Source organism: Lepidochelys olivacea (assembly GCF_965140295.1).
Source record: "Lepidochelys olivacea isolate rLepOli2 genome assembly, chromosome: 20".
Classification (NCBI taxonomy): Eukaryota; Metazoa; Chordata; order Testudines; family Cheloniidae; genus Lepidochelys; species Lepidochelys olivacea.
This window is the reverse complement of record NC_140430.1, coordinates 5,416,454-5,439,164: the sequence shown is the minus strand read 5'-3', so window position 1 is coordinate 5,439,164 and position 22,711 is coordinate 5,416,454. Positions and strand designations below refer to the sequence as shown.

The 22,711-nt window shown below is 58.8% G+C and overlaps 1 protein-coding gene across 2 annotated transcripts in view; it reads right to left on the bottom strand.

Moving 5' to 3' along the window:
• RARG (retinoic acid receptor gamma) overlaps positions 1 to 17,616 on the bottom strand; it is a 65,440-nt gene extending 47,824 nt beyond the window's left edge. Inside the window, exon 1 of one of the 2 annotated variants that reach the window (XM_084610770.1) lies at positions 17,466 to 17,616. The gene's annotated coding sequence lies outside the window, so the exon portion shown is untranslated. The remainder of the gene's footprint in view (positions 1 to 17,465) is intronic. The other variant, XM_084610771.1, reaches the window with a different exon arrangement.
• Between the last annotated feature and the right edge of the window lie 5,095 nt (positions 17,617 to 22,711).

The following is a 22,711-nucleotide window of genomic DNA, read 5'->3' as shown; positions in this document are numbered from 1 at the left end:
GATAGCCCAGGAGTTCAGCGCACACACATAAACACACACAGTGTGCCCACACACACCCAGTACAGGCATGTACACACTCACACAGGCCTGTGCACGCAGCACAGGGAAAGCAGCTCCCCCCACCCCTTGCATAGGCTCTGTGTCTCTCAGCTCCCAACCTCCCACCCCACCCCATGTGAAACAGCCCTGATCCCAGCCCAGCCCCTGCTGGAGGGAGAGGGAGGAGGAGTAGAGTTGCCAACCCTCCCGGATTGTCCTGGAGTTTCCAGGGTGCAGTAAGGAGGGGATGCGCCATTAATACACCAGGGATCTGGCCTGCCACTGCCCCGAACGTTGCCCCCCAATAGGCCTGTGCCAAGCCTCATGCCCCAGGGTAGCCAGGATCCTCTGGCATCTCCTAAGTCAGTGGGGGCTGAGGGCTGGCTGGGGATGGAGCAGAGACCCACCAAACCCCACTCCCTTGGAGAAAGCTGTCCAGCCCCCTCCCCTCCATGGGCCACCCTGTGAGTCCCCCGTGCATCATGGGAGACCAGAGACAGTACTGCCTCCATGGGCCACCCTGTGAGCCCCCAGTGCATCATGGGAGAGCAGAGGGGCTCAGCTGGAGGGGGCCCTTCCAGATGTGCAGAGCAGAGAGCTTGCTGGGAACACAGCTGTCCCAGCATGCTCTCTGCCGGGGAGGGGGCAGGTGACGAGCAGGGCTTCGAGTACCCATGGAAGCCAGTCCCGCCCCGATTACGGAGGGCCAGATGGCTCCGTATGCCCATGGGAAGGGTGATCTGGAGGCCAGTTCAACCAGTAGCCTCTGACCCACGGTGCAGGGGCCATAACCCCAAATATCCAGCCCCACCTGAGGGGAGGGGACATACCACTGTTTGGTTCGACAGTCGGGACACCTGCCTTGTCTTTCCTGCTCATTGCCAGCTAACCCCAGAGGGCTGAGGACTGGGGTTGGGGTGGCAAAGGTTCAAACTGGCTTTGATAAGCTCATTAGCATGTGCCTGACTCCCCCCCCCACCTCAGTCCGTGGGTCTCAAGTGCTTTGCAACAGATGGGGAGATTGAGGCCCAGCAAGGGGGAGGGACTCACTTGAGGTCACCCAGCAGAGCTGAGAATAGGACCCAGGAATCCTGCCCCCTCCCGCAACAATCCTGTGCCCTAACTCACAGCTCAGGTGGGGTTGCCAAGCCTCCAGGATTGTCCTGGAGTCTCCAGGATCGTAAGATTATGTCATGCGATGAAACCTCCAGGAATATGTCCAACCAAACTTGGCAACCCTACGCTGCTGCCCTGGGAGAGGAGGAGGTTTATTGTAGCCCAGTGGGTTTGAACGCCCCCTGGCTCAGAAATGCATGAACAGAGTCCTAGACCGGCAAGAGAGACCGGCAAGAGAGTCCTAGACCAGCAAGCAGATCAGACCTAAACCCAGGGTCCAAACGACACACACGCCCTTACTCACAAACAAACACACACACACCTACTCTCACACACATGTACCAACTCACATGCACAAACACACCACACCCTGACTCATACACAAGAAGACCAACTCTCTCTCTTTCACACCCCCCCCCCCCGACCCTGGGTGTGCTTTTAAAATCCCCATCCAGATCTATATTTTGATGGCAGTCCCCACATCCCAGTGGAGAAACCCCGGGTCCAGCCCCGGGCCACCAAACAGCGCCGTCAGACCCCAACCCAGACCCCCTCCCGCCACGCCTGGACGAGGCCCTGCCTTGTCCCCGCGCCGGAGCGGTGCGTGGTGCTGGCCCTTTAAGCGGCACCGCACAAGGGCGCGTGTGTCTGTGTGCTTTTCCTTTTGAACCGGGGCCAAAGGCAGGCGATTTTTTTGTGCTTTTACCATCTGATTTAAATCAAGAGTCATTTCAGGTTCCCAGATAAATGGAGCTTATGTTCTCGATGCCAGCGCTAGTCTGGGCTTGGCTCGCCCCGCCTCAGCGCGGCCTGTACCACCCCGGGGGCAGAATGCGAGCTCGTCACATCTTCCACATGGAACACTACACCCCAGCCCTAATTCACAACAGCCGCCACTGCGGCTCCCGCTCCCCCCCCCCCGCCCAGCTCTTGCCCCCCGCCCCCGCCCCTGCTGCTGGCTCCTGCACTTGCTCCCTGGGGGCGAGGCCGGGGGGGATCTTGCCTCACCCTAGTTTGAAGCCCTTTGGTACAGCTCCTAGGCCGGGAGGCGAGGGCAGGGAGGTGGCGGGGAGCGTGGCAGGAGTGCCAGTCGTGGGAAATGGGTGAAAGGGGATTGCTGGCATCACGCCTGGGGGAGAGCGGAGAGGCCGTGGCTGGCACAATCATGGTGAACAGCAGAGCCGGGCTGGCACGAGGAAGGGACGTGGCAGAGGGGTTGGCATGCTGGTGGGGAGAACCATGGAGATAGGGCTGCCCAGCCCGGGAATAGCAACTGGCACAAGGATGGGGAATAGCAGAAAGAGATAGCGAACGGCACAAGAATGACCGGCAGAGAAGAAATGGCCACAGCTGAGGGAGAGGCCTGGGTGCTTGGTCTCGGGGGAGGGGGAGAGGCGGGCAGGGGCTGTGCTTGGATTGGGGAGGGTCAACCTCATCCCGCTGCAGAGAAGAGAGGCCCTGATGCTCACCCCAGTGGTGGGGGACTGTTGTCACCCAGTAGGGAAATCCACTTCTTCCCCTTCTGATCTGGGGTCACAGTTTGCCGGGGGCTTCCTTGCTTTGAGCCCCACGGGTCAGATCCAGATCCACAGTGCAGTCAGGGGGTAAATTTGGCCCCATCACCCTGCAGATCCCCACGGAGTAGGCAGGGGGCTGCACCCCGCATCTCTGTCCTAAAGGCCCAGGGTGCTGAGGTCCAAGCTATCCCTAGGGATGACCTGCCATGTGGTGCCCCCACTGGTGAACGTGGGAAGCTGGAGTGTTGAGCCAGGCAGGAGACTGGAGGATATAAAGTGGAGGAAACTAGCGTCCCGTGAGGAGGATGCTGATGTGCATCATGCTGGCGCAAGACGGCGGGGACGATCGTTGCACACTGGCTCACAAGCTTCATGTGTGAGCTTCCCAGCAGCAGTGCCCAGCCGGGACACCAGCGCTGTGAACTTCCCCTCAGCAGTGCCCAGCTGGGACACCAGCGCTGTGAACTTCCCCGCAGCAGTGCCCTGACATGGCTCTAGCAGGCACCCAGCCCAGTGGCACAAACAGCCCTAGAGGCCAGTCATCTCTCCGAACAGGCCTGTGCATACATCCTACTGGGGCGAGAGGATAGTGTTGGGTGCCTTTAAAAATCCAAGAGCTCGCTGGCCCATGGCTCCGTTCCCCCTGCTGCGGAGGACCCTGCCAAGCGGCCTGTGTAGCGAAAGCCATGAGATTTCAAGTGAGCCGCTCACGTAAGGGCTCCGTTTCCGTAAGCTTTTCCATATGTGAGGGCCTCTTGGAGCCCGGGTTCCAAAAATAAATGTGCTGTCAGGCCAAGGTGTCCAGCCCATGGAAACCAGCGAGAGAACCAGCTCACAGATACCCCTCTGCAGAGATAGGGCCCCCCGCTTTCTCTCTAGACTCTGGGCTGGGCTGGCGGGGGGAGGGGAGCGGGTCAGCTGTGGGGCTGCTTTCCAACCACTTGGGGGATCGCAGGTTACATCCACGCAGGGGCGGCCTCCATCACGTCACAAGTTTGCCGTTCTCAGCCGGAACACAATGGGATCACACTCAGCGGCGCTGGCTTCTCCCACCCTCGGCGTGGTGCAGACAAGGCGCTCGCCCCAGCCTTGGAAAAGCCCAGAGGAGGTTTCGCTCCGTGCGTCTGAGGGGAGTCGATGCTTGCAGCAAACCCAGGCTGTTTGGGGTAGGCCTCACAGCGCATGCCTGCCAGTGTGGCTGCCCCAGCAAAGGACCCCCCGGGGCGGACGTAGCTTCGACCGGCAACGCCTCACCGTGCGCTGCTGTCGCTTATTCGAGCCTCCAGCGTCTGCTGCACCAGGGGCTTCTGTGAACGCAGCGACGCCAACCAGGGATCCCACCTCTTCACGCCGTGGTGCCAACCTGGCCTTTGACGCGAACCTCCTTGGCGTGGCCACCGCCCACGCTCCGCCCAGACTGGAGAGAGCTTCATCTCTGCTGTGACCATTTTCTGTATGGCGGGAGTGCCCAGAGGCCCTCACTCAGACCAGGGCAAAGCTATGCCAGGCACTTCCCAGTCACAGAGCAGGGAGGAGACGGTCCGAGGAATGAAGCCCGGGCAGGCGGGGAAGTGACTCGCCAGAGCAGGGAAAACCCAGGTCTGCGCCGGCCCGATCTGCCCAGTTCGGCCCTTTGGGCTCTGGTCCCTCGGAGCAGCCTGGGCTGTGATGTTCAGCTAGGGAGGCCAAGCAGCCCGCAGCCGTACCCCGCTCAAACCCAGGGCTATATTTTTTGGTAACAGAAAAAGAGAGATGTGGATTTTCCGCCCGCCTCCCTCCCAAGGGATTTGACGCAAACGTCCCCCCTCCAGCTCTGCCTGCCAAGGGGCTGCTGAGCATGGTGCCTGGGATAACAGTACCAGTGCCTTCCACGCTGCTTCTGCGCTAGTGGAATGAACCAGTGTGAGGACTCAAGGCCAGCTCCTCAGAGAGCTCCTCTGGGAGTTAGGCACCTATGCACCTCTGAGGAACTGGGCCCAAGTGCTCAGAGCCTCCACTGCAATGGGGTCACGTGGCGTAAGAGCCAGGGCCCTTTTGCCCCCTTTCCGACCCATCTGACTGGCATTGGCCTCTGGGTACCTATCCCATGACGCCGGGGAGGCTGGGAGATCTGGCGGGACTTTGGGATGGGGCCAGGAAAAGGGTCAAAGGTTTCCAGGGGGCTCCGCGCTGGCCCGGGGGAACAGCACTGAACCCAGCAGAAAGCACGTCCACTCCGGCACACCCGGGAACCAGCAGGGCGTCCCAGAGCCCTCGGGAGGGACATTCCTCTGGAGCAGACAAGCTGCTAGCTCGGAGCCACGTGCATGTGAACGGGTGGCTCTGGCCGCCGGGCAGCGGAGTCCGGCGAGGTCCCGGTGCACCCTGGAACGGCCCGGCTCAGCACGGACCGTCACTCCAAGCTGCTACTTAAGCCATGGGGCTAATGCAGCTGGGGGGCAGGTGACAGGCACAAAGACTGGGGCCGAGCTGTGCGCGGAGGCAGGTGTATTTCCCACTGAGAGCCAGACACAGCCACTCTTCAGCGGGGCCAGGGCCTGGCATTGGAAGGTGCCATTCCGCTGCCGCGCCTCCCCCTCCCCCCCCCCGCCCCCATGGAGCTCAGAGTATCACGCCCAGACACACAGAAACAGGCACTGGCAAGGCCAGGAACAGAACCTATGTCTCCGGGTCCTAATCTAAGGCCCCAGCCGCTAGGCCATGCAGCTGATCTTGGGTTTCCAGTCTGTCTAGGACCTCCACCTATGCTGTGGTGTCCGAATACCTCTCAGTCTTTAAAGGATTTCTCCTCCCAACCCCCCCCATGTGAGGCAGGGCAGGGCTGTTCTGCCCATTGTGCAGATGGGAAAACTGAGGCTCAGAGCTGCTATGCCTAAATAGCTTGAAGCCAGGCCTTGGGCTAGCATCCGTCCTTCCTCTCTGCTCTAGGCCAGCTCCTGGCCCTGTTGAACCTCACAGGACTGCTGACAGCGATTTCAATTTGCCCCTGTGACCCACAGCCGCCTGCTCCACACCCTCCCCATTAGGACACTGGCAGCAAAGCTAGCGGAGGTGGAGTGCGGCACATTCCAACCTAACCCCCTTGCCACGGCGTCCTCAGAAATATTTCCCCTCTGGGGTTTGCAAGCCGTTCCAGCTTGTAGGGTGGGGTGGGGTGGGGTGGGGGATTTTCGGGAGGTGGGGAGGGGAGGCCGGGTGGAATCCACTGAGCTGGGCCTGCTTTGGGTTTGTGGGTTTGTATTTTTTTGTTGTTGCTTTTAAAAAGCTACTTGAAGGTGGGAAAATAAATACAGATTTTCCACTTTCTCAACAAACTGTTCCTGGCAAGGGAGACAATAATTAGACTGTAATGGGGGCTGTGGGTGGCGGCAGGTTAGGACTGCAGGGAAAGGTATTTGTAAGGGAGAGACGGGAATTGCCACCCAGGGAAGTCTTGTCTCTTACCGCTGGCACTGCAGGAGCCGGATTTCCAGAGAGGCTCAGCTCCCAGTTAGGCACCGGTGACGAGCTGGATTTTCAGAACATTTTCAGCCTGTGGCCGGGAGCTCTTAGCACTATTGGGCCCTTAGAGACGGGGTGGGGGGCTGGGAGCCTGGACTCCTGGGTTTGGTGCCTGATTCTGCAAGGGGCAGGGTTGTCTAGTGCTTGCAGCAGGAATGTGGGGGGAGGGGGTGTCTTTGGGTATGTCGGTGAGGGTGTGTTGGGGTTGGCGTGTGTGTAGATGTATCAGTGTGTGTGTCTGTGGGGCTGGTGTGTGTGATTTTGTTGGGGTTGGTGTGTTTGTTGATGAGTCTGTTCTGAGGTTGGGGGGGGTGATGTGTGTGTGTGCTGGGATATGTGAGTGTAAATATTGGTAGGTGTCTGTTGGACTCGTGTGTGTGCGTGTGCGTGTTGGAGTGTTGTGTTGATTGGGGAGTGTTGGAGTGTGTCTGTGTTGAGCCGTGTGTGTGTGTTTGCTGGGGGTGTGGGAGTGTGTCTGTGTTGAGCCGTGTGTGTGTGTGTTTGCTGGGGGTGTGGGAGTGTGTCTATGTTGAGCCGTGTGTGTGTGTGTTTGCTGGGGGTGTGGGAGTGTGTCTATGTTGAGCCGTGTGTGTGTGTTTGCTAGGGGTGTGGGAGTGTGTCTATGTTGAGCCGTGTGTGTGTGTTTGCTGGGGGTGTGGGAGTGTGTCTGTGTTGAGCCGTGTGTGTGTGTGTTTGCTGGGGGTGTGGGAGTGTGTCTGTGTTGAGCCGTGTGTGTGTGTGTTTGCTGGGGGTGTGGGAGTGTGTCTGTGTTGAGCCATGTGTGTGTGTTTGCTGGGGGTGTGGGAGTGTGTCTATGTTGAGCCGTGTGTGTGTGTTTGCTGGGGGTGTGGGAGTGTGTCTGTGTTGAGCCGTGTGTGTGTGTGTTTGCTGGGGGTGTGGGAGTGTGTCTGTGTTGAGCCGTGTGTGTGTGTGTTTGCTGGGGGTGTGGGAGTGTGTCTATGTTGAGCCGTGTGTGTGTGTTTGCTGGGGGTGTGGGAGTGTGTCTATGTTGAGCCGTGTGTGTGTATGTGTGTTTGCTGGGGGTGTGGGAGTGTGTCTGTGTTGAGCCATGTGTGTGTGTTTGCTGGGGGTGTGGGAGTGTGTCTGTGTTGAGCCATGTGTGTGTGTTTGCTGGGGGTGTGGGAGTGTGTCTATGTTGAGCCGTGTGTGTGTGTTTGCTGGGGGTGTGGGAGTGTGTCTATGTTGAGCCGTGTGTGTGTGTTTGCTGGGGGTGTGGGAGTGTGTCTGTGTTGAGCCGTGTGTGTGTGTGTTTGCTGGGGGTGTGGGAGTGTGTCTATGTTGAGCCGTGTGTGTGTGTTTGCTGGGGGTGTGGGAGTGTGTCTGTGTTGAGCCGTGTGTGTGTGTGTTTGCTGGGGGTGTGGGAGTGTGTCTGTGTTGAGCCGTGTGTGTGTGTGTTTGCTGGGGGTGTGGGAGTGTGTCTGTGTTGAGCCATGTGTGTGTGTTTGCTGGGGGTGTGGGAGTGTGTCTGTGTTGAGCCATGTGTGTGTGTTTGCTGGGGGTGTGGGAGTGTGTCTATGTTGAGCTGTGTGTGTGTGTTTGCTGGGGGTGTGGGAGTGTGTCTATGTTGAGCCGTGTGTGTGTGTTTGCTGGGGGTGTGGGAGTGTGTCTATGTTGAGCCGTGTGTGTGTATGTGTGTTTGCTGGGGGTGTGGGAGTGTGTCTGTGTTGAGCTGGGTATGTGTGTTTGCTCTGTGTGTGTGTGTGTGTGTGTGTTTAGGTGTAGCTGGGGGAAGGAGGAGTATATCTCTTTTCTCCCTGCCCGCAGCTGCCATGCCAGGCCCTTATTCCAGTGGGTGTGGCTGGGCCCGAACACACGGGGTGGGGGTGGGGAAGAGCCAGAACCTGCTCTCCCGTGCCCAGTAGGAACCAAACCCACAGGCTTAGGCAACAAAAACAAACCCAGCCCCGTGGAGCACCTGGGCGCATGCAGGTTCTTCCCCGACTCGCAGCACCGCATTCCTGAGCGCAGCCACGGCATCTAACCCCTTCCGCCCCAGCAGGGATCCCGGCTGCACGGGGAACAGGCCCGGCCCGAACCTCACCCCAAATTAGAGCCAGCCAGCCCAGCCCGAAATCCAGCGGGGCTCTGGGGTCTGGACTGGGCTTGAACCCTTCGCTGGCCGGGCTGATGGGAAAGTAGCAGCCAGCCCCTGGCAACCGCCAGCATTTCTGGGGCCAGGCTGGAGCTTCTTGGCCATCTTTAAAGCCCTGTCCTGGGGCAGAGGGTGGCATTGGGCGCGATCAGCCAACAGGGGGCATCAGTAACGCCCTGAGCCAGAGCTCTGGCACTGACCAAGATGGGGTGGGAAGCAGGGCCTGTTCCTTTTCCCGCAGCAGACCGATTCCCCACTGTCAGCGCCATCCACATGGGTCCAAGCCAAGCTCCGAGGGCTCGAACCAGAAGCCAAGAGGCAAGTCACTCTGCAGTGCGGACGAAAGTCAAGTCGCAGCCCTGAGTCGGAGGGTCTGTGCGGTGTGGACATGTTAACACGGCTGAGAGAGCCGGGACCAGCAATTGTGAACCCAGGTTCACAATGCAGTGCGGACACTCAAGTGGGAGGTTGGAAACAGCGTGTGCACAAGCCCAAATCCCCCAGACCCAGGTTTACAACGCAGTGTGGACGTACCACAAATGTTCATTAGTAAGTCATTTGCATTTCCCCCCGCCCCTGAAGCCTGGAGGATCTCAAAGCTCTTTGCAGGCGTTTATTAAGGCCTGCTCTACAGTTTGGGGACCAACTTAGCCATACCAGGACAGCTGAAGGGGTACGACCCAGCCCAGTGGGGACCCAGTTATACCAGTATAAAGATGTTTAGACCTGCAACCACACAACGGGATTGACCCACTTTCACTGCACTAATTTCTAAACGGCTGTAGTTAAAGAGGTACCAAAGAGGTATGTGGCCTAAATCCCACAGCCCTCAGGGTGATGGGTGAGAGTCACTTCTGAGCTACAGGTGGGGAAACTGAGTCAGAGAGCGAGCGAGAGAGAGGAAGGGATTTATCTGAGGTCACAGAGTGAGTCAGTAGGAAGCTGGGAATAGAGCCCAGGAGTCCTGGCTTCTGGATGGCACCACTCTAACCACTAGACCACAGTCCCCTCCCAAGCATAGAACCCAGGAGTCTAAGTCCCCCCGTCCCCCACGCTCCAACCACTAAAGAACACTCCCCTCCCCATGCTGAGCACAGAACCCCAGGTGTCGAGACTCCCACTCCTCTGCTCTCACCACTAGACCCCACTCCCGTTGCCTCTTTGTCCCTGTCTGAAAAACAAGGAGAATTCTCACCATGGAGGGACGTTTGGGGAAATGAGAGAGGGTCAGAGATGCCTGGGAGCCCTCCCCAAACTCAGGTGACCCAGGACCAGCAGAATCAGCCCAGGGTAACTGACCCCAGCCAAGGATGGAGAGGGGCTGACCCAAAACCCAGATGATTATAAGGTAGCAGAGACCTCACCCGAGCTCAGGGCCCTTTGTGTCAGGTGCTGCACGGCCGCAGAGTAAGACCCGGTTTCTGCCCCGGACAGCTCAGCGCCTAACTAGAGAGAGAGGATCAAAGACGGGCCCAAGGTCAGCGGCAGAGCCAAGGCCAGGTCTGCTGAGTCCCAACCCAGTGCTCTAGCCACTGGACCTCACTGCCTCAAGCTAGGCCAGCCCAGAGCGCCAAACAGCCCGGAGCCTGACACCACACAAAGACCCACTGCCGCCCGGCTCCGTGGAGCCAGCTGGACTTCCGCGCCAGCCGGAGGGGGGAGATTCAGCTCCCCCGAGGGCTCTGGCTCCATGGGGGCGGGGGGTTTCTGACCGTGGAGGGGCTTTAAGAACACAGGGGGGCTGGGATTGGCCTCGGAGCCCCTCTCCCTGCCGTGCTGGGCTGGGCCTCCCAGCCCAGCCGCCGAACAAAGCTCCCATTTACTGCCTCCACTCACACGTCTGGGGAAGGTATTTCCACCCAAACCTTTTTCCATGACCGAATTAGCTCCTTTAAAAAAAAAATAATAATAAAAATAATAAAAAAAACCCAGCCAGCAAGCCGGGGCCTGTCTCCCAGCCAGCCGGGCAGGGACGGCTGAGCGCAGCTCCCCACCCCCAGCTCCCCGCCCGGGCCGGGAGTAATTTTAGCACTGACATCTGGCTTCGGCAGCCCCGGTGGGTGAGCAAGGGGGGCCTGGAATGGGCTTGTTCCTGGCATGCGGGGGCAGGTGAGGGGCTGGCGCCGGTGGCCCAGCAGGCAGATCCAGCTGCTGTCAGGGGCTGGCAGAGTGAACCCTGGCGCTGGTGGTTCTGGTTGGGGACTGGAACCTGGGCTGATACCAGGCTGTGAGGGGAGGCTACTGCCCGGCTTTGGCAGCGCCCAGCCTGCTGCCCGCAGTGCCGCAGTTTCGGTTGTGACTGGCCAGGGAGCTCGGCCAAGACCCGAGGTGGCTGAGTCACGAGGCTGCAGTGGCAGACAGGAGAGACACCTCCCTCGCCTCCCGGTCCAGCCCACGGCCTCCTCCAGCAGTTCTTCCCAAGAACTTCCCAAGGCTTCTTCGAGCGGGGCAGGGCCGCACCATGCCCCAGGGAAGGTCCCAGGCACAGGCCTCCAAGCACCAGGGAACCCCAGAGCTCCCAGCCCCTCAGCTCACTGGGATAGTGACACCACTGGGCTGGCCTGTCCTGAGATCTCAAAGCACCTGCCCAACACTTACAGAGCCTTACAGCCCTCCTGGGAAGGGCTCAATGGGAAACCAAGGCACACAGGAGGGAAGCAACTCCCACAGCGAATCAGAGCAGAGCTGGGGAAAGAACCCAGGAGTCCTGGCTCCCAGCTCCCCCCCCCCACCACTCCCCTTCCTGCTGGGCTGCAGCCTCTCTGATCTCGGCCCCCATGTCCCTGCAGAGCCACCGTCGGGATGGGGTTTAACACCCCCATTGGGCATGCCCACACCTCTCTCCTATAGCCCAGCCAGAGGGCCTGGTATGGCAAGAGTTTAGCCGGAGCCAGGACGCCGGGCGGGGCGGGAACTGTGAGTTGGCGTGGGAATGGGGCAGCAGCTCCCTGGGCGTGAGCAGCCAGAGAGAGGTGGGGCCGCAACTGCCTTCTACAAGAAGAACACCTGGCATCGGGAGGAACAGGCTCTTCCCTCAAGGTGTCATTATCCCAGGGTTACAGACAGGGAAACTGAGGCACAAAGAAGGGGAAGTGGGCGGGTTGCACAAGGTCAGTGAGTCAGCGGCAGAGTCAGGAATAGAACCCAGGTGTCCTGGCTGCTAGGCCAGTGCCCCTCCCTGTTAGAGCACCTGGTGAATGGGTTGAGCAGCAGCCTGGGCTAGCAACTAGGGCACTGGTGCCCAGGACCCCTGGGGTCAATTCCCAGCTCTGCCGGTAGCCTGGGGCAAGCCCCTTCCCCTCGCTTTGCTGCTGCGTCCCATCCCTCCCGTGTCCATTTGGACCGCAGGTTCCCTGAGGCAGGAAGTGGCTCTCGTGGGGCGTCCATGCAGCGCCTGGCATCTCTGGGAGAGCGAAGCCAACGTGAACGGGGCTGGAGGAGAAATGGTGGGGAGCAAGGGCAGCGGATCTTCCCTGGGGTGGGTCATAGCAGCGTGGGAGATGACGCAGGGCTGTGGGCCTCAGTGCCCCGGGTGGCACTATGCAGGTGGAGTTACGCTGGGAGGAGAATGTCCCTGCGGGGGAAAGTGGGACCAGGAGAAGTAGGTCAGTTTCCATGCACACCTTGGCAGACACCAAACAAAACCTTTCCCCTGTAGACCAGGCCTACCACAGCCCAGGGACCCAGCCCCAGCTGGCAGGGATGGCCCAGTGCTGAGACCACTAGCCTGGCTCTTAAGAGAGTCAGGCTCAATTCCTGCTCTCCCACAGACTCCTGCATGCCCTTGGTCATGTCACTTAGCTTCTCTGTGCCTCGCTATAGAACGGGGATAGTCCTGCCTGCTGGGTGGGGGGGATTGTGGGTCACACCGGGGTCCTTGGGTAGAGCAGAAAGGAGCAGTGAAGGCCTTCAAAGAGGTGACTTGCTCCCCCTCAGCTCAGACAGTGTTCCGAGTCCTCAGGTGCAGCTTGAAACCCGCCATGCCCTGAGCCATGGCGAGGAGCTGCAGTACTGATAGCTTCAAGGGCCTACCCTAGAGCAGGATCCCATTGTGCCGGGCGCTGCCCAGACACAGGGTCAGAGACAGCCCCCGTCCCTCACAATCCAGACAGAGGAGGGGAAGGGCAAGTCCCTCAGGGGCAGAGCTGGGACGGGGTCTCCTGAGTTCTCCTCTGAACGCTACTTGGGCCCTTCATGGGGGAGTCTAGTGAGAAGACAATATTTGTATTCAGGATGTGAGTCAGGAGTTCAACCGTTGCTAAACTGAATGATGCCCATGTAGCCCTGGCACCGTCTTTAGTTCCTGCGCCTCAGACTCTGCCCTGGGGGCTGAGAGCTGGGCCGGGGCTGAGAGCTTGGCCTGGTCTGCCTGCTCAAATGCCATCCCCAGCAAGAGAGATCCTGCAGCTGGAACGTTGTGTTAGCCAACTATACTGGGGTCTGGACACTGGGATCTCAGGCCTCGGTCCCCCGTCCCAAGAACTGCCATTCCCTAACGTCCTGCTTCCAAACCCCTTGCACCTCAGCGGTGTCTTGACTTGGGCACCACGGAACCGTTAAGAACCACAACACTGGACACCTAACCGTGCTGTGATCCGTTCATAGGGACCTTCCCTTCCCAGGGGCTGCTCAGACCCTGCTAGGGCTTGAACGCACAGCCGTCCGCTCCAACGGCCACCTGAGTTAAGGAGGAATACCCCTCAGCTCTTAACAGTATAGGGTCTATGACTCATAGTCGGTCCACTATGATTTCAGCCAGTAGAGGGCGATGGTGAGTGTGCATGGGTGCTCATGCTCACACATACAACTCATGGCCACAGCCTCCTTTCTGTGTACTTTCACTGGTGTATCTGGGTCTCTTGGCTAAGAGATAAAGCTGATCCTTTGACCCACTCCAGCCCCCTCGCCAAATTCCCCTTGAGTGAGTCCGTTCTGCCTCCCTACATTTCCCTTGTCATTTCAGTCAGATTCAGGAGTCTTCTTCACTCCCTCACCTAAATCTTCCTGCAGCGTTAAACAGCTGCCATGCCCCACCTCAGAGGTGGCTGCATCTCCATGCTTGGTGCAATTCCGCCCCCCTCCCTCCCGCCCCAAGCCTGTTGGGATCCCCTGGACCATTCCAGATCAATGAGCTAGGCTCACTGCATGGTGAAAAAAATGTGGAGGACATTGGGGTGCAGAAGGAGTAGGGCCCACACAGAGTCCAGCAGCCTTGGGTCAGATCAAGCATTGTATCAGATGAACTGCTGCTCCAGTGTCCAGCTGGGGGATGGGGCTCACCCTGACTGCAGGGATCTTATGCTGTGAGCCAGGGTGTGCGGGGGTGGTTTAGGTAATTGCCGCTGGATCCCACGCTGTCCCCAGTAATAACAGTGTGTTGCTTCTCCGATAGCCTGGCAGGGAGCTTCCCAAGCAGCCTCTTTGACCTCCCAGCTGGGTACATTCTATCACCCGCATTTTACAGAGGGGGAAAACTGAGGCACAGAGGGATAAAGTCACCCAGGAGGTCATTGGTGGGGTTGGGGACAGAAGCCAGGTGTCCTGAGTCCTGATCCTCCAGCTCTAACCACTCTCAGAACCAGTGACTCCTGCCCCCCAGCTCCAATCCACCAGACCCAGCTCCCCTCCCAGAGTGGGAGACAGAACCAGGAGTCCTGGGTTCTAGGCTCCCCTGCTCTAACCACTAGGAAAAACTCCCTTCCAGAGTTGGGGATAGAACCCAGGAATCCGGTCTCCCCTTGTTCTAACCACAATTCCACACCCTCTTCCTAGAACACTTTGCCTTTAATAAATACCCACAACCTGAGAAATGCAGCAGTGTTTGAGGTATCATCTATGTTCCAGCCCTTCTGCCGAATGCCCCAGTGATAACAAATGTTGCCCCGATCTGAGCAAACCGATGAGGAAACACCTGCCATTTGTTTCAGGGGGGAGTGGGGTACAGATCCTTTCGCAGAAGGGGACTCTGCAGAAACAGCCCCACGGTGTTCAGAGTTCTCTGGGATGCTGCTCAGCTCAGCCTGTGACTACCAGCGCCTCAAACTCTGCCTTGGGATCTGAAAGTCAAGCTGGGTATTTCCTGCTTGTGCCCCAGCAAGAAAGATGCTGCAGCTCTGGGGTCTGCAGCCAATGCAGGAGCCAGGCTGGACTCCAGCTCACTCGCCCTCAATGGGCCAGAGCTAGCGGGAGAGAAGATTTCTCCAAATCGATCCTGGCCAGCAAGGAAACAGGTAAGGCTGGGGATAAGGTCCTGGAGCAACACAGAGACACAGCCCCTTCTGGGGCAGGACCAGCCCCTGGGAGCCAAGGTGAGAGGCCAAAGCTCAGGGGAGTGGATGGAAATGGGGGAGTGGCCGCCTGGACTTGGCAGGAGTCACTGTTGGGGCTTTAGGGAGGCAGCTTGGAAATAGCAATTTCTTCTCCCCCCCACCCCACACATCATCCACAGACACCAAAGTGACTTTGCAAAGGGCTGGATTAAGCCTCATGCCCTCCCTTGGGAGCTAGAGCACAAATGGGGAAACTGAGGCATGGAAGGCCTTGGCCCACGGTCATGCACTGGGTCGGGGGCAGAGCCACAAACCGAACCCAGATGTCCTGCCTCCCAGTCCAATCTCTAGGATTACACTCCCTCCCAGATCAGGGGGTAGAACCCAGGCGTCCTGACACCCACACCTCTGCTGTGCCCATGTACCCTCCCCCCGCTGAGAATGGAACCCAGGAGTCCTGATGCCCATACCTGCGCTCTGACCACACATACACTGCCATAGCTGGGGAGAGAACCCAGGCGCCCTGATGCCAGGCCCCACGTGCTCTACCTTCTAGGACCACGCCGGGCTCTGCTGGACGATGCCAGCCCCTTGAACAATGAACCGCCCAGCAGAGACCCAGGGGCTCTGGAGTCTGCCTGCAAATCGACTCCAGCCCAAGGCGTGAAGAGAGCACAAGCTACTCTCCAGCCTGTTGGGGTACCATGGCTCTGAGTCCTGGTCTCAGCTGCCAGGTGGCCCCTCCCTGTGGCTATGCCAATAGACAGTTGAAGGAGTGTGTTGGCCACTGAGCCGGGCACCCCTCCTCCCTCAGAGGGTGCCCCCCAGTGCACATAGGCTGGGGTGGTCAGCGTGGCCAGGGACTTGCCCTGTGCTCTAGAGAAGCGGAGGCATCTGGGGCTGAGAGTTTCCAGAGCAATGGGGGGACCAAAAGCTAAATGGAGCAGAGTGTCTAAATCCCCTAGTCAGCCTGGCAAGCTCAGCTGGCTCCCCAAGGCAGCCAGCTCTGCTCCCACAGCTACATCCCTAATGCAGCTTGCCAAGCGGGACCCACCTGCAGGGTCTTGGCCTGTATCTCTGGCACAGCATCACCGGAGGGTGAGCCAAGGCAGATGAGCTCCTGTCCATGCCTCTAGGTGCACCTCACCTCCGCCGGGACCCCCTCCTGGGCCAGACCCACAGCTGCCGTAACTCAGCCTTGCCCCGCTGATCCCGGGCTCGGTTCCACAGGGTGATGCCCATCGGTACCCGCCGGAAATAGGCCCGAGATTGCGATAGGTTCCTAGGGCCCGAAGGCCAGGTGCGCGTGGGAGAGCGGAGGGACAGACGAGGCAGAGAGCAGAGACGCACGTACAGCGCCTGGCATTGCGGGGAGCCCGCGGGACCAAGGCCTCAGCTTGCTACTGTAATACACAGGATAGGAGATAGAAAGAAACACGCCCAGAGAGAGGTGTGTAGGGGGATGGATGGAGAGAGAGACAGAAAGACCCCCTTCTCACCCTGGATACTGGGGGTTAATGAGGCACGCCCCACCCTCAGCCCCCCATTCCCTGGGGGACTAAGGATGGGGTGAGTAGCACCAAGGGCACAGTAAGTAGGGTGACCAGATAGCAACTGTGAAAAAACAGGACAGGGGTGGGGAGTTAATAGGTGCCTATATAAAAAAAAGTCCCAAAAACCGGGACCGTCCCTATAAAAACAGGACATCTGGTCACCCTAACAGTAAGGGGGGCCGGCCCTGCTCCACAGCGCCCCCTCCCCGCTGCTTCTAGGCCAGTGCAGGGAGAGCCCCCACCCCTCTCTCCCTCACAGAAGACCCAACACTCCCAGCCCCCTGCACCAGGCGGAGTCGCCTCGAGCCCCGGGGGTCGGAGTGGGGCTGGGGCAGAAAGGAGGCCCTCCCCAAACCGCCCCTACCCCCACTGTTCCCCCTCCCCCACGGGAGCCATGTGCCACCCACGCAGTCAACCTGGGGAGTCTGCACCCTGACACAAACACCTCTGCTCTGAGGCGCTGCCCCCCGACCCCCGGTGAGGGCCTGAGGGAACGGGCCTGGGGGAGGGTGCATAAGGAGGGACCCTCCTCAAATGCACCAAGAAAATTTCCCCCTCCCTCCCAACACAGGATGGATGTAAAATCCCCCTTCTTCCCCTCCCACAGCACCTCCCCACCCCCAACCCCTCCACCCTACCCCCCCCCAGCTCTGATCTAGCAGAGAGGGGTCAAGGAACAACTCCTCCCCCCCACACACTTGGCACGAGCCCCCTGCCCCATCCAGTAGCACAGACCTTCCCTGAATGATCCACCCCCATCCAGGGGGCACAAAACCAGCTCAGACGCCATGGCTCTCCCCATCAGCTCTGCAAGTAGCTGGGGGGGATAGAGGGGGCAGGGCTGGCACAAAGAGAGCTGGCACCTCCCCGGGGCCAGGGGGCTGCAGCTTTCAAGGCAAGGAGCCAGCAACCCCCCAAAAATGACCATTGACGGGGAAAGGAAGATGGGTGGGGACCTGGAGTCGCAATGGGGTCTGGTTAGGGAATGGGGCTGGGGGACTGGGTGCGATGGCAGAGACCAGCTGTGAGATTCTGCATGGAGCCTGCCGTCTGGGATGAGACACGTGTGTCCTGTCCCCACACACATACACGCACCCCCCCACCCCAGACGCCCCCCCCCCAACTCCCACCCCCAGCCCCACACTCCAAACACGCCTGCGGACACCCCTTCACTTTGCCCCACTCTGCCTTCCCCTCCTGCCCACCCCGCCAAAGCCGGGCACAGACACCCCAAAGAGCCCGCGCACTCCGGCAGGGACGGGGACGCCACAACCAGCCACAAATCACAGCTCCCAGCCTTCCCCGCCCTCCCCCACCCCAGCCCGGCCGCGAGTCCCAATGCCTGAGCCAGTCGCACCTGGGAGCCACGGGTGGGGGTCACACCTGGAGTGGAGGAAACTTTCCCAACTGGTTGCGTCTGTCCGTCCGTCCCCAGGCGCGTGTGGGTCCGTCTCTCCCTTCGCCTCGGTTGTGAGTGTGTGTGTGTTTTTTCCTAACATTCACGAAGAAATCATTATACTCGGCTATTCATAACCCCGGCCGGTCATGTGACGCAGCCCTGAAAATATACAGTACATTTTTTCAGAAACCACAGAATGACTTCAGGCAAAGACACGGAAAATATTTTCACTGCTCTCCCCCTCCTTCTCCGGCTGCTGCTGCGCTGCCCTGCCAGCGGCACCGCTCCCTGGGCTGTGCACACGCGCTCACCCTCAGACTTGCATACCCTGTGTTCAATGTGACACACACACACCCGATCCCATATCACACCCACTCCGGATCTAACGACTGATCCACACACACTCACCCCCCCCCCCGATCCCATATCACTCCCACTCCGGATCTAACGACTGATCCACACACACTCACCCCCCCCCCCGATCCCATATCACTCCCACTCCGGATCTAACGACTGATCCACACACACTCACCCCCCCCCCCGATCCCATATCACTCCCACTCCGGATCTAACGACTGATCCACACACACTCACCCCCCCCCCCGATCCCATATCACTCCCACTCCGGATCTAACGACTGATCCACACACACTCACCCCCCCCCCGATCCCATATCACTCCCACTCCGGATCTAACGACTGATCCACACACACTCACCCCCCCCCCCGATCCCATATCACTCCCACTCCGGATCTAACGACTGATCCACACACACTCACCCCCCCCCCCCGATCCCATATCACTCCCACTCCGGATCTAACGACTGATCCACACACACTCACCTCCCCCCCCCGATCCCATATCACTCCCACTCCGGATCTAACGACTGATCCACACACACTCACCTCCCCCCCCCGATCCCATATCACTCCCACTCCGGATCTAACGACTGATCCACACACACTCACATGCACCCCCCCCCGGATCCAATATCAAACCCACTCCAGATCTAATGACTGATACACACACACCAGATCGAATCTCTCTCCCACACAGCAGATCTAATGACTGATGCACACACCCCCATCCAATATCATACCCCAATCTAATCTCTCTCTCTCTCTCTCTCTCACACACACACACACACCCCAGATCTAATGACTGATACACATACACCAGATCTAATCTCTCACACATACACTCACGCCCCAGTTCCAATGACACACATACTCCCCAGACCTAATCTCTCTCTTTCACACATGCCCCAAATCCGACATCCCCCCAATCTATTTGCACACGCTCATGGCCCAGAGCTATTCTGACTCACACACACACACACATGATTACATGACTCTCACACACGCACTCCCCCAAATCCAATGACACACACACTCCTAATACTGACACTCCGCACACCTCAATGTAATATCACACACACACCCCAATCTAATATGACTGACACAGACACACCCCAGATCTAATATACACACAAACCCACACACCCCAAATCTAATATCGCACACACGCACACCCCAATCTAATATGACTGACACATACCCCCCCGATCTAATATCACACACACACACACCAAATCTAATATCGCGCACCCACACCCACCAATCTAATATGACTGACAGACACATCCCAGATCTAATATCACACACACCAGATCTGATTTCGTGCACACACACACACTGTAATATGACTGACACCCCCAATCTAATATCACACACACACAGATCTAATATTGCACGCACACACATCTAATAGGAATGACACCCCCGATCTAATATCACACACACAGAGAGATCTAATATTGCACGCACACACATCTAATATGACTGACACCCCCCGATCTAATATCACACACACACACCCCAATCTAATATGACTGACACACACACCCCAGAGCTAATATTGCACACGCACTGAGGTTTTACCATCAATGGGGCCACAGAAGGATCCGGATTGGAAACCGGATTGGAAACTCAGAGGGAGGCGCCACCATCCTCCCTGCCCATGGGTTATTGGACAGGACTTCTGGCTTCTCAGACCCATCCGCTATCTGTGAGCGTGCCACGAGACATGCCAGCTGCAGAAGAACGGCAAGCTGGGGGGGGTCTGACAGTCATGGCTAGTGTGAACCCACAGCTGCAACTGTGCCTAACGTTGAGCATGCAAACTGCGGGCCTGCTACCCACGGATCGTGGTGACTGCAGACCCGTCGCTCGCGCTAAGCACTCACCTCCCCCGGGCCAACCTCAGCCACTGTTCAGGCCAAGCGCTGATTGTGTGAGTTGCAGAAGCATGTGAGATCCTGACACACCCCACTGAAAATCGCAGGCTTGCCAACCGCAAAGCATGCCAGCCACTGACCGTGGTAACTACAGAGCCAGTGATCACGCCAAGCACTGGGTCGTACCAAGTTCCATGCTAAAGCTCATGCCCAGCGCAGAGCAAAATGTCTCCAGAAAATGCCAGCCCCTGGACCTGAAAACGAGGGTTATGCCAACCACAGACTATGCCAACCATGCGGCTGCCAGCTATTGCCTATGTAACTACCGGTCCTGCCAGCTGTAGAGCATGCCAGGTCCTGAAAACCATGGAGCCCCTGAATACACCAACCACAGAACTGCCAATTATTGCTTATGCAACTACCATTCGTGCCAATACAGAGCATGCCCCGCCATGGAGCTTCATGCCAGGCTTTGAGAATGACAACCCAAGACACCGCCAGCCAGAGCCGATAATGACACCAAAGCACTGAGCTGGCCGATCAAGCCCTCACCAGGAGCTGTCTCCTCTGGGGACTGGGGGAAGGAATGCCTGTGTCTGGACCCGGACCCACAGGCCCCCGGTAGCCAGCAGAGCTCCTTCGTCCCAAGCCCCATGCTCCCCAGGAAGCAGGGCACACAGCGCAGGCGTGAATTTCACGCTTCCCTTGTCAAATCTAGGCCACCCCAGAGCTGGCAGTGCCCACGTCAGCCCCCAGCCCGCCCCTTGCCCTGGAACTGGACTGACACCTTGAAAACTCAGCCCCCACAGGCCACTGGGCTGAGTCTGCTGTTACTGGTTATTCATGGGCCTTGGCGGAGCCCAGATCCCATGTACACAAGACCCTGCACCAGAGTGGCTAAACCGGATTAGTTTAACCCCCCGCAAGGACCCTCTGATTCCAGCTTAAATCTGACATGTTTCACTTCCGCTTCCCCCTGCTCCTGATCGACTGGAACGAAACCCACGCCAGCCTGATTTGAACTGGAACAGGTGCGTCCACACATGGCCCTTTGCTCTGGATTAACTAAAGTAGTTCAAACACCCGCCCCTACTTCCAGTGTGTTAACCTGCATACAGCCAGTCCCAGGGCCTGATCCTGCTGCCCCTGGCATCAGAGGGGTCTGGCATAGGCGTGGAGTGAGTCTGACTTTGATTCACACAATACAACCATGACTCCCACTCCAGAGAGCTTTCCGGGACAAGCCCTGTTCACCCAGCACTGAAGTGGCATTGCGGCAGCTCCCCTGCATCAGCCTCGTCCTCTCCCAGATCCTGGCATAGAACCCAGGAGTCCTGGTTCCCACCTCTCCTGCACCCCACAGATCACACTCCCTGAACCCAGGAGTCCTGTCACCCAGACAACACTCTCTCCCACAGCACCCAACGAGGGCACTGGGGCCAGCACTGACTGTGAGGGGAGCGTGCCCCCCTACTGAGGCGCTCCCCCTGCGGCACAGGGCCCCTGGGGGCTGCACTGGTGTTAGGTGGAGAGCACCCCCTACTGGTAATCAAGGTGGAGAGCACCCCCTACTGGTAACCAAGGCTATGGGGCCCACAGGGTGCCTCTGGGAGACAGTGTAGGCCTGTCCTCTCCCTTCCCACAAGGCCTTGCTGGGAACAGGGCTGGCAGCGGGCACAAGGAACAAACTCAAGCACTGTGGGCAGACAGCCCCTCCTTGCGTGCCCTGTGCGTGCCGGAGGCCACAAGGGAGGTGCCCCTGGCCATGCTGAGCCCCTTCCAGGGCGCGGGAGCCTGGGGAGAGCGCCTGTCCCCGCGGCTGCAGCCTAACGACCTCCAGCTGCGCCGGAACGTGCGGGCTTCACTTTGAACTCGCTGGCTTTGTGGGCGCCAGTCTCTCCTAGGGAACCATTTGGAAATGGTTTGTTTGGTGTTTGGATCGGGGGTGGGGGTGGGGGTGGGGGGGGTCCTTCCTTGGCCCCTTTTCTTTCCCGAGAAAGACCGAAGGAATGAGAGAAGGAAAAGAAAAGCCGAAACGAACCACAAGGGAGGAGGGAGAGAAGGAACGGGGAGAAGGAAAGACGGAATGAAGGAGAGAGAAGGGGCGAGGCAAAGAAGAAAGAACATAACACAAGGGGAGAAAGAAAGAAAGAAAGAAAGAAAGAAAGAAAGAAAGAAAGAAAGAAAGAAAAGCAGGAGGCGAGGGAGGTGCCCATGCCCAGGGTGCCAGTACCCCGCCATTTGGAGCCCCCTGGGCCCACAGCAGCTCCTTGCTCCTGTGGAGAGGAGCTGGTGCTGCCTGCTGGAGTTGCTGTTTCTCTAGCTGATCACGTTTCTACTGGACAACCAGACCCTGAGCTTGCTCCAGGCCCCCTTCCCCAGCAACATCCCCATGCTCACAGGGCAAGTCCAGCCTGAGAGGTGGGAACAGAACCCAGGAGTCCTGCTCCCCCAGAGCTCCAGGCAGGCCAGCCCAGGCAACCCTGCCCCTCCTCCGGGGGGCACTCCATGCGACTCAGAGGGCTGCAGTGCTCCTTGGAGGGCAACACCACTACCCACCTGTCACTGACTGGCAGCAGCCCTTGGTGCCATGCCTGCCTCCCTTTGAACCCTCACCCGCAAGGCCTCACAGCCAGGGCAGCCACACCCCCAGGGACTAACCCGCTCTCCCTCTATGGGGGGCACTGCTCTTCACCCAGCTTCCACTAAACATGTCCCCTCTGGGGCTGGGGAGCTAACCTCCCCCATCTTGGGAGCACTGAGCAGGTACCCCAGGGGGGTGCCTGGCCCCCAATCAGTCCCTCACACCCAACCACCTCATCCCCATCCATTCTCCTCCCTAGTCCTAACACGCTGCTCTAACTACCCTCAGCAGGGATCGAACCCTGGCCCTCCAAAGCTAAGAACAGGAGCCACGACGCCTTGAGCTACGAGACAACATCCCCAGAGCCAACAGCTCTACCGGCCT